This window comes from Montipora capricornis, chromosome 12, assembly GCF_036669925.1.
Source record: "Montipora capricornis isolate CH-2021 chromosome 12, ASM3666992v2, whole genome shotgun sequence".
Taxonomy (NCBI): domain Eukaryota; kingdom Metazoa; phylum Cnidaria; class Anthozoa; order Scleractinia; family Acroporidae; genus Montipora; species Montipora capricornis.
Window position 1 is genome coordinate 9,245,231 of NC_090894.1, and position 10,000 is coordinate 9,255,230.

The window sequence follows — 10,000 nt, forward strand, 5'->3', positions numbered from 1 at the left end:
GTTCGCGGAATCGGTCACCTAGTCGTCTACCTGTCTCACCAATGTATAATTTATTGCATAACGTACAGGTTATGCAATAAATGACATTTGCGGAGGTACATGTGAAACGATCGGTGATCTTAACAGATCGCTTAGGTCCCGATATCTTGCTAGTGTTAACAATGAAAAGACAAGTTTTGCATCGTGAGCGCGTGCATTTGAAAGTGCCGGGTTGCTCGTTGGTTTTGAGCGCGCTTCTAACTAAAAAGTTGCCTACGTTTTTGTCGCGTTTGAATGAAATAAGTGGAGGTTGCGAAAAGATTCTACCAGTCTCGGGATCATTTTGGAGTAATTTAAAATTACTAAGAATGATGCTTTTGACTGCGTGATTATGAGGATGGAAAGTGAGGGTGAATGGAATTCTGTCATTCTTATCTTTCTGTGACGTTTGTAGTGACGACTGTCGATCAAATTGTTGGGCGCGATGATGGCCCGCTTTGACCACAGAGACAGGATAGCCACGTTTTTCGAAGAACTGGCACATCTCCTCTGATTTGCTGGAAAAATCGGAGTCATCACTACATAGACGTCGAAGTCTAAGAAATTGAGAATAGGGAATGGAGTTCTTGACATGTGATGGATGTGACGATGAATACAACAAATAACTGTGTGAATCAGTAGGTTTGTAGTGCACACTAGTACATAGCACGTTGCCTCTAATAGAAACTTTGATATCTAGGAAAGCCAATGAAGTTTCCGAAATTTCCCAGGTATATTTAAGAGCCGGATGAAAAGAGTTGACGGAGGTTATAAATTGATCGAGTTCTTCTCTGCTGGATGAAATAGCGCCGATGCAGTCGTCGATGTACCGGCCGTAGAGTTCAGGTTTGGGGCCGTTGTACTGATTAAAAAATTGGTGTTCAACATATCCTACAAAAAGATTGGCATAGCTAGGTCCCATTCTTGTGCCCATCGCTACACCATTAATTTGTTTGTAATAGTTGCCGGCGAATGAAAAACAGTTAAGCGTTAAAACTAGTTCGGCAAGGCGGAGGAGCGTTTCCGAGCTAGGTTCTTTGACAGTGCGTTGATCGAAAAAGTGTTTAAGTGCTTGAAGACCTTCGCTGTTAGGAATGACTGTGTATAGAGATGTAATGTCCATGGTGAAAATAAGTTTGTCTTGGCCGGAGAAATTGAAATCGCGGAAAATTTGTAGTGCGTGTGTACTGTCTTTAATGTATGATGGCAAAGATTTGACGATAGGCGTCATAATCCTGTCTAAGTAGCTAGAAATGAGTTCGGTGGGGCAACTACAGGCAGAAACGATAGGTCGACCTGGGTTGTTGGGTTTGTGAATTTTAGGCAAGAAGTAAATGCACGAAGTTCTAGGGGTGTTGATGATGAGATTAGTGGCAGTGTCCGGTAATTCTTGATTAACTATAAGATTTTGAATGGTGTCTTTGACAAGTTTTTGATTGTTGGAAGTGAGATCTTTAGGGATTTTGGCATAAAACGAGGTATCCGAAAGTTGCCGCAAAACTTCTTTTTGGTAAAGGTCGGACCGCCAAACAACTACCGCGCCGCCTTTGTCGGCCGATTTGACAACTATGTCGTTGCGTTTACTAAGATTTTTAAGCGCCGCCCACTCTTCCGAGGAAAGGTTGGAAAATTTAGTGTTGCGATTGAATTTAAGTTTGTGAATGTCGTGACGGCATTTTTTGGTGAAAAAATCTAAAGAGGCAAATTGTCCCTCTGGGGGAGTCCATTTGGATTTGCGAACTAGAAGTGTTTCAAAAATATCTTTATTAGAAGTGTCCGAATCATCCTCTTTGTCGTGAAAAAAGGCTTTTAACTGAACGCGGCGAAGGAATTTTTCAACATCTTGCTTAATAGAAAATTCGTTGGTGCGTTTGGTAATAGGGACAAAATTTAGGCCCTTACTGAGAACAGATTTCTCTGAGTCAGTAAGCGGAAGATTTTCTGGAATTGTAATAACGGTATTATGGCTATGCAATGTAGTGTCGTCGGTAATTTGCGGACCTATTAATTGTTGAAGTTTAAGAGTCTTGGTTTGGTGTAAATGGTCAAACAGTCCAGAATTAAGTTGTCGGATTTTAGCGCGAATCGATTGTACTAAAATTGCTGGACAGATTTTGGAAAGTTCGGAGCGGCAATGAAGAATTTGTTTGTCAAGTGCGATACGTTTTTGGCACATAGCTCTAATTGTGATCCTCATAATATTACGTGAAAAAGAATTTTGCGCACATCGAATTTGGTGAAGATACTGATTTGAGTGAGAGAATGTAGACGCATGAAAGTTCGAGCGAAAACCTTTAGGAATGACTTTAGAATTGAGGCAACGGCCGATGAAGTTGATGTGACTACAAAACCTAGTTTTGGCGAAAATGAGAATGGCTAAACGGAAAGCTAAGTTACTGCTAAGTGTGGGAAAAGGAAAAAGATAACTTACAATTTCCTGGCGTAGCTCCTTGGTGAGTTTCTTCAAGCTTGGCATGGTCGTCTTGGGTCTCCTGTTAGAAATCTGTGAATTAAAAAATACTAGAACACAAGGTTAGTGGTCGCAGCGGTTGAATACAAATGGATGGAGGGGTAGTTTCTAAAGAAACTGTGGTGCTGCGTCGGTGGGGAAGTAGTATACAAAAATTTGGTTTATCAACGGAGTTGATAATGTAAATTGACCACCGTACAGAGATTCTAAAAGCTGACGTTTCGAGCGTTAGCCCTTCGTCAGAGCGAATCGAGGGATCATGGGTTACGTGTAGTTTTTATAGTAGAGTAGGAGCTACGCTATTGGTGGTAACATGGCAACGTGAAAAGTAGGAATATATTAGTTAAATGAAAAGCGTTCGTTAATACCGTGAGGATTAAGGGTGCCGATTTGAAAGATGAATTTTTGTTCCAGATTCTTGCGGCTTTCCGTCGTACCTAGATGTAGGGAAAGGCCGCAGATAGCCATGTGTTTTTTGGAGTGGTTAGGCAGATTAAAATGGCGAGCGACTGGCTTAGATGCATCCTTGTCATTCTTCTCAACATCGCGAAGGTGTTCGCGGAATCGGTCACCTAGTCGTCTACCTGTCTCACCAATGTATAATTTATTGCATAACGTACAGGTTATGCAATAAATGACATTTGCGGAGGTACATGTGAAACGATCGGTGATCTTAACAGATCGCTTAGGTCCCGATATCTTGCTAGTGTTAACAATGAAAAGACAAGTTTTGCATCGTGAGCGCGTGCATTTGAAAGTGCCGGGTTGCTCGTTGGTTTTGAGCGCGCTTCTAACTAAAAAGTTGCCTACGTTTTTGTCGCGTTTGAATGAAATAAGTGGAGGTTGCGAAAAGATTCTACCAGTCTCGGGATCATTTTGGAGTAATTTAAAATTACTAAGAATGATGCTTTTGACTGCGTGATTATAAGGATGGAAAGTGAGGGTGAATGGAATTCTGTCATTCTTATCTTTCTGTGACGTTTGTAGTGACGACTGTCGATCAAATTGTTGGGCGCGATGATGGCCCGCTTTGACCACAGAGACAGGATAGCCACGTTTTTCGAAGAACTGGCACATCTCCTCTGATTTGCTGGAAAAATCGGAGTCATCACTACATAGACGTCGAAGTCTAAGAAATTGAGAATAGGGAATGGAGTTCTTGACATGTGATGGATGTGACGATGAATACAACAAATAACTGTGTGAATCAGTAGGTTTGTAGTGCACACTAGTACATAGCACGTTGCCTCTAATAGAAACTTTGATATCTAGGAAAGCCAATGAAGTTTCCGAAATTTCCCAGGTATATTTAAGAGCCGGATGAAAAGAGTTGACGGAGGTTATAAATTGATCGAGTTCTTCTCTGCTGGATGAAATAGCGCCGATGCAGTCGTCGATGTACCGGCCGTAGAGTTCAGGTTTGGGGCCGTTGTACTGAATCTAGGAAAGCCAATGAAGTTTCCGAAATTTCCCAGGTATATTTAAGAGCCGGATGAAAAGAGTTGACGGAGGTTATAAATTGATCGAGTTCTTCTCTGCTGGATGAAATAGCGCCGATGCAGTCGTCGATGTACCGGCCGTAGAGTTCAGGTTTGGGGCCGTTGTACGCGCTCACGATGCAAAACTTGTCTTTTCATTGTTAACACTAGCAAGATATCGGGACCTAAGCGATCTGTTAAGATCACCGATCGTTTCACATGTACCTCCGCAAATGTCATTTATTGCATAACCTGTACGTTATGCAATAAATTATACATTGGTGAGACAGGTAGACGACTAGGTGACCGATTCCGCGAACACCTTCGCGATGTTGAGAAGAATGACAAGGATGCATCTAAGCCAGTCGCTCGCCATTTTAATCTGCCTAACCACTCCAAAAAACACATGGCTATCTGCGGCCTTTCCCTACATCTAGGTACGACGGAAAGCCGCAAGAATCTGGAACAAAAATTCATCTTTCAAATCGGCACCCTTAATCCTCACGGTATTAACGAACGCTTTTCATTTAACTAATATATTCCTACTTTTCACGTTGCCATGTTACCACCAATAGCGTAGCTCCTACTCTACTATAAAAACTACACGTAACCCATAATCCCTCGATTCGCTCTGACGAAGGGCTAACGCTCGAAACGTCAGCTTTTAGAATCTCTGTACGGTGGTCAATTTACATTATCAACTCCGTTGATAAACCAAATTTTTGTATACTACTTCCCCACCGACGCAGCACCACAGTTTCTTTAGAAACTACCCCTCCATTCATTTGTATTCAACCGCTGCGACCACTAACCTTGTGTTCTAGTATTTTTTAATCCACAGATTTCTAACAGGAGACCCAAGACGACCATGCCAAGCTTGAAGAAACTCACCAAGGAGCTACGCCAGGAAATTGTAAGTTATCTTTTTCCTTTTCCCACACTTAGCAGTAACTTAGCTTTCCGTTTAGCCATTCTCATTTTCGCCAAAACTAGGTTTTGTAGTCACATCAACTTCATCGGCCGTTGCCTCAATTCTAAAGTCATTCCTAAAGGTTTTCGCTCGAACTTTCATGCGTCTACATTCTCTCACTCAAATCAGTATCTTCACCAAATTCGATGTGCGCAAAATTCTTTTTCACGTAATATTATGAGGATCACAATTAGAGCTATGTGCCAAAAACGTATCGCACTTGACAAACAAATTCTTCATTGCCGCTCCGAACTTTCCAAAATCTGTCCAGCAATTTTAGTACAATCGATTCGCGCTAAAATCCGACAACTTAATTCTGGACTGTTTGACCATTTACACCAAACCAAGACTCTTAAACTTCAACAATTAATAGGTCCGCAAATTACCGACGACACTACATTGCATAGCCATAATACCGTTATTACAATTCCAGAAAATCTTCCGCTTACTGACTCAGAGAAATCTGTTCTCAGTAAGGGCCTAAATTTTGTCCCTATTACCAAACGCACCAACGAATTTTCTATTAAGCAAGATGTTGAAAAATTCCTTCGCCGCGTTCAGTTAAAAGCCTTTTTTCACGACAAAGAGGATGATTCGGACACTTCTAATAAAGATATTTTTGAAACACTTCTAGTTCGCAAATCCAAATGGACTCCCCCAGAGGGACAATTTGCCTCTTTAGATTTTTTCACCAAAAAATGCCGTCACGACATTCACAAACTTAAATTCAATCGCAACACTAAATTTTCCAACCTTTCCTCGGAAGAGTGGGCGGCGCTTAAAAATCTTAGTAAACGCAACGACATAGTTGTCAAATCGGCCGACAAAGGCGGCGCGGTAGTTGTTTGGCGGTCCGACCTTTACCAAAAAGAAGCTTTGCGGCAACTTTCGGATACCTCGTTTTATGCCAAAATCCCTAAAGATCTCACTTCCAACAATCAAAAACTTGTCAAAGACACCATTCAAAATCTTATAGTTAATCAAGAATTACCGGACACTGCCACTAATCTCATCATCAACACCCCTAGAACTTCGTGCATTTACTTCTTGCCTAAAATTCACAAACCCAACAACCCAGGTCGACCTATCGTTTCTGCCTGTAGTTGCCCCACCGAACTCATTTCTAGCTACTTAGACAGGATTATGACGCCTATCGTCAAATCTTTGCCATCATACATTAAAGACAGTACACACGCACTACAAATTTTCCGCGATTTCAATTTCTCCGGCCAAGACAAACTTATTTTCACCATGGACATTACATCTCTATACACAGTCATTCCTAACAGCGAAGGTCTTCAAGCACTTAAACACTTTTTCGATCAACGCACTGTCAAAGAACCTAGCTCGGAAACGCTCCTCCGCCTTGCCGAACTAGTTTTAACGCTTAACTGTTTTTCATTCGCCGGCAACTATTACAAACAAATTAATGGTGTAGCGATGGGCACAAGAATGGGACCTAGCTATGCCAATCTTTTTGTAGGATATGTTGAACACCAATTTTTTAATCAGTACAACGGCCCCAAACCTGAACTCTACGGCCGGTACATCGACGACTGCATCGGCGCTATTTCATCCAGCAGAGAAGAACTCGATCAATTTATAACCTCCGTCAACTCTTTTCATCCGGCTCTTAAATATACCTGGGAAATTTCGGAAACTTCATTGGCTTTCCTAGATATCAAAGTTTCTATTAGAGGCAACGTGCTATGTACTAGTGTGCACTACAAACCTACTGATTCACACAGTTATTTGTTGTATTCATCGTCACATCCATCACATGTCAAGAACTCCATTCCCTATTCTCAATTTCTTAGACTTCGACGTCTATGTAGTGATGACTCCGATTTTTCCAGCAAATCAGAGGAGATGTGCCAGTTCTTCGAAAAACGTGGCTATCCTGTCTCTGTGGTCAAAGCGGGCCATCATCGCGCCCAACAATTTGATCGACAGTCGTCACTACAAACGTCACAGAAAGATAAGAATGACAGAATTCCATTCACCCTCACTTTCCATCCTCATAATCACGCAGTCAAAAGCATCATTCTTAGTAATTTTAAATTACTCCAAAATGATCCCGAGACTGGTAGAATCTTTTCGCAACCTCCACTTATTTCATTCAAACGCGACAAAAACGTAGGCAACTTTTTAGTTAGAAGCGCGCTCAAAACCAACGAGCAACCCGGCACTTTCAAATGCACGCGCTCACGATGCAAAACTTGTCTTTTCATTGTTAACACTAGCAAGATATCGGGACCTAAGCGATCTGTTAAGATCACCGATCGTTTCACATGTACCTCCGCAAATGTCATTTATTGCATAACCTGTACGTTATGCAATAAATTATACATTGGTGAGACAGGTAGACGACTAGGTGACCGATTCCGCGAACACCTTCGCGATGTTGAGAAGAATGACAAGGATGCATCTAAGCCAGTCGCTCGCCATTTTAATCTGCCTAACCACTCCAAAAAACACATGACTATCTGCGGCCTTTCCCTACATCTAGGTACGACGGAAAGCCGCAAGAATCTGGAACAAAAATTCATCTTTCAAATCGGCACCCTTAATCCTCACGGTATTAACGAACGCTTTTCATTTAACTAATATATTCCTACTTTTCACGTTGCCATGTTACCACCAATAGCGTAGCTCCTACTCTACTATAAAAACTACACGTAACCCATAATCCCTCGATTCGCTCTGACGAAGGGCTAACGCTCGAAACGTCAGCTTTTAGAATCTCTGTACGGTGGTCAATTTACATTATCAACTCCGTTGATAAACCAAATTTTTGTTTCGGAGTAACATGACCTTGAAGTTGTTCAGCAGTAACCTGTTTGAGGTAAAGCTTAACGAGCTCGTCGGAAGCTGGTTACTTAAATGGAGCGACCTGTTCCAATCTCCTTGACGGCCCGCGCCCGAAAATATGAATCGCAGCTTCCCAATGTAAGAATGGACTGTATTATAGGATAGGCGGCGAGGACACTGACAAGAAAATACGCCTCGCTGGCTAGTATAGGATACTATTTCACTTTTCTGCACTCTGTTTGGGGTTAATTGAGGTGCTCTCAGCCAATCAACGCGCTGAAATGTTTTCGTGAATATTATTATGGAGGAAAAACGTCAAAAGCTTCCGTTCTTTTTTTCAAAATCGCCTTGAGATAGGAAACTTGTCGAAAACGTTCGAATCAGCCTCGAATGGAAACGTTTTGCGAAGAAACTGCCATTTTGGAGCGTTTTGAGCAGTTTTGGAGCGCCCAGAAACTGGATTGCATTACAGGGAGCCCAAATTCACGTCTCAAGTGCCACCGCTGTCTTTCAAAGGAATAGATAGGAATAAAATTCAAAGTGGCTATTCGTACGGTACCTATACACCGACCTATATTTGTTATTCATACGGGAGTCTTCTTAGAATGAATGTTACAGGTTCAATTACACTCAATTGCACTGGGAAAGTCTTACCTTGGACGATAAGAAATTGGTTTATTAATAATGACTTCTAAGCAGGAGTCGAATCGAAGACTTTCCGATATCAAATTCGGATGCTCTGCCACTTAGCTTTAGGAGTCTAATAATGACTCAAGTATACTCGGAAACACCAGGGTTACGTCTAACCAGGAATCGAACCGAGGACTCATGATCTGCTCGGATAACAAATTCGGTTGCTCTGCCACCGTAGCTTTAGGAGTCTTGTTGAAGCGTTGGCTAGTGAACTAGCCTCGTGTGACAGACGTCCTGTATACTGCTTGGACGGGGATGTCGAAATGTGACATTCTTGCAATGGTTGCAGAGGAGATGGTGAATTTTCAGCTTTGTTAATGAGGAAATTCATTTATCAATATTATGACTTACTCGGGCATTTCACTTTCATGTCGTTTGGCCATGAGGTTTTTTCACTAATAAAATTACCTAAAGTTTGGCTTATCTTGATTCTTTATTCTCAGTTACCGTTTTCCTGACATATTTGTGAATGTAGAGCAGATCTGTCACATTCAGCAACTTGTGGAAGGTATGATAAGGAATCTGACATATCAATGCGCACGTCGTTCATCTAAGATGATCAAAACCGCCTATACAACAGGAAAGCAGACACAGAATGCGCCTTAGAAATGACTTTAAGTGGGTCAGACAACACAAATTTTTAATTTGGTGAGTACAGGAAAGAATAGGACTGCTTTGAGTGGATTTGCCTACCAAATAAATAAAGCGTTAAATAACAAGTGAAAGTAGCAAGAATGTCTGTCTTCTACCTTAGGGGGTGCAAGTTTCGGTTGTTTTTTGAATGTCAAGCTATTCAATTTGCTTGATGAAATAAAGAAATAGATTCATGCAAGAAAGTGGTCAAGCCGTGAATACACATTTTAAAGAAAAATTGTCCTTTTGCAAAAGCGCTTTCTTCGTTTTAATCAAGATCGCGCAGAGGCAACTTGCGCGCAGGTAGCCTACGTAGCAAGTTGTTCCGCGTTCTGGTCGCGCGAGAGTTAGAGCGTGGACGCGGAAAATTACCTTGGAACTCTTCGTCTGAACAAGAACGCTTGCAACGCAGGCAAAGAAGCTCCATGTTAATAAACGTAAAATTGAGATCACCTCACAAATGGTGGGGAAAACGGCCCGTTTTGGTTTGCATGCTTGTGCTGAACCTTCGACGGGAGGATCTGGGAATGAGAACTGGGGTTGATAGCCGTCCGTTTGCGGAGCAAGAGGGTCGGTTAGGACTGGTACCCACAAAACTGCGAACAAACGCCTGGAGGCTTTTGACTGAAAGAATCATCGCTGGTCACCAGGCCCAATTACATTAAGGTGGCTCAAACAAGTTTCAACACTTGAAAGAAACGTTCTTATTAGAAGGATTGACTCTACAACACCTTATCACGTAACAGGAATGTTGTGGTACCATATCAAAAACGAACTTCTTGACCCCCATTTTTTATTTCTGAGAAATGGAACCACCATGCCCGAATGGATCTTTCTGCAAAGTTTCAAAAAAAATTCTGTGGAGCGGATTCAGAGCCACCTTATATAATTGAAAATTTAAGGTAGCTCTCAATCCGCTCCTTAGAA